We start from the raw sequence: 2,500 nt of genomic DNA on the forward strand, positions 1-2,500 counted from the left end.
TCCCTCTCTCCAACACGCTCGCTCTCCCTCCCTCCCTCACACACACTCTCTCGCTCTCTCTCTCCCTCCCTCTCTCTCTCACACACGATCTCTCGTTTTCTCCCTCCTTACCTCACACACGCTCTCTCGCTCTCTCCCTCCCTCACACACGCTCTCTCTCTCTCCCTCCCTCACACACGCTCTCTATCTCTCTCTCCCTCCCTCTCACACACTCTCTCTTCCTTCCTCCCTCCCTCACGCACACTCTCTCTCCTTTGCTTGCTCTCACTTGCTCTCCCCTTCACTATACTCTCCCTCCCTCCTCTCTCTCTCCCTCATGCTCTTTCTCTCCCTCCCTTTTCCTTATCCAACTAAAATACTCTACTATCTCTCCAACTAAAATACTCTTCTATCTCTCCAACTAAAATACTCTACAATCTCTCCTACTAAAATACTCTACTAAAATACTCTACTATCTCTCCTACTAAAATAGTCTACTAAAATACTCTTCTATCTCTCCAACTAAAATACTCTACAATCTCTCCTACTAAGATACTCTACTATCTCTCCTACTAAAATAGTCTACTAAAATAGTCTACTATCTCTCCAACTAAAATACTCTACAACTTCTCCTACTAAAATACTCTACGATCTCTCCTACTAAAATACTCTGGACAAGATGTACTAACACCTTTGCGCCCCCTTCAGGCGAGGTATGTACAAACAGGCCGCACTGAGGAAAAAGCGCAGACTGTCTGTTGCGGGAGCTGAAAATGGCAAATTGCGTTTTTCCGTGTCATGCATATGCATTCATGGGAGGTCAAGGGGAAAGTGGGAGTTGGGAAGGGTAAAGAGCGCCTAATTATGTATTCCGCGGTATGTACAAAAACTGCCTGTGAAAGCGTACGTCTATTCTGCGCCTAAATATTTCCGCCTTGTAAAAGCAGGTGTTAATCCAAATTGCGGTTAAATGTGTCAATAAGAGAAACGTTCAAAGACAACAGAATCACTATTTAGAGCACCAGTTTTGCTTCTTGTACTATATCAAAAGCACCCTTAACTTTCGTTGGCCTTTTGAATGTCTTACTTTCAATTTCACATCATTCACTTAAACTTTCCTACTTGCTAGATTTGACCAATCTTCCATAGCCTATGTGCACAAGTAGTTTGAGTAGAAGTACTGCTCTTCATTATCTCCCTGCTTGTTGACATCTTATCATGTATTGTATTATTTCATGATCGCTAAAATACCAGGTACCACAGCGTTCGCAATCTGCGGTTTGTCCATGGCGCTGATAACGCTACGTTTGCAAATGTACGTACAACTGGCCGTCTATCTACACTCTTTCTCTCTCTCTACCTCCCTTCATCTCTCTCTCTCTCTCTCTCAGCATTTAGTTTTAATTAACATGCACAATCACTCCTTCCACAGACGTTTTGATCCTAGCAACTTTCCACAGAGCTGCATGGACAGCATCCTGAAGAGCAATCTTGTCATTTCTAGCTGGCTGAGCGAAAATGAGCAATCAGCCCCTGTACAAGAGGCTCAGTAGAAGAGCGTTGTGAGAAGTGTGCTAACGAGCCTAGGGGTAAGCAAGGCACCTTTATTTAACCAAGTGGAGGTGGAATCAGGCCATTCAGGTTAGGAGGCTACAACAGAACAGTTGGGAATTCAGGTTTTTTCTTTTAAAGATATTCAGACAATGACCAAAAATACCCACATAACTACTTGTATGTGTGTGTGTATGTGTGTGTGTATTTGTGTGTGTGTGTTTGCATGTGTGTAGGTGAGTGTACAGTATGTGTATGTCGTTTGCATGAGTGTGTGAGTGTGTGTGTGTGTTTGTTTGCATGAGTGAGAGTGTGTGAGTGTGTGTGTGCGTGTGTGTGTAAGGAGGTAGATGACCCAAATGTTCACAAGAGCATGAACAAATTGACCACAGGGAGATTTTGCACAACAATCTCACAGGATAAACTTCTCCCACCCCTTAATCTACCCCACCTCACCTGTCCCACACCTCAATCTACCCCACACTCTCACTCCCCACATTCTCACTCCCCACACTCTCACTCACCTCACTCCCCATCCCCACACTCCCCTCCCATGCGTTCCACTTTTCCCTCGACCTCCCTGAATGCATAATACATGTATTATGTATCCTGAATGCATGTACAGTATTTAGTACCCAAAGCGAAGCTCACCATACTGCACACCTGTATCAGACAGAAACAGAATGACCATTATTTCTGTGCACACATATGCCAAGTTTTAAGACACACATAGTAAATAAATAGCGTCCGACACAGACGTTTACAAACTTTAGTACATCAGTTTTACACACAGGTGTATCTTGTTGGCTACACACAGATAAGGTCACTGAACTGCAATGCTGCAGTTTTATTTTATGTTACACACAGTAGGTGTGTGTTTCGCAGATAAGGTAAGGGCAGAGTGTGGTGTGTGTGAGTGTGTGTGTGTGTGTGTGTGGGAGTATGAGTGTGTGTGCGCACTTTAGTTGGC

Source organism: Alosa alosa, chromosome 17, assembly GCF_017589495.1.
Source record: "Alosa alosa isolate M-15738 ecotype Scorff River chromosome 17, AALO_Geno_1.1, whole genome shotgun sequence".
NCBI classification, from domain to species: domain Eukaryota; kingdom Metazoa; phylum Chordata; class Actinopteri; order Clupeiformes; family Clupeidae; genus Alosa; species Alosa alosa.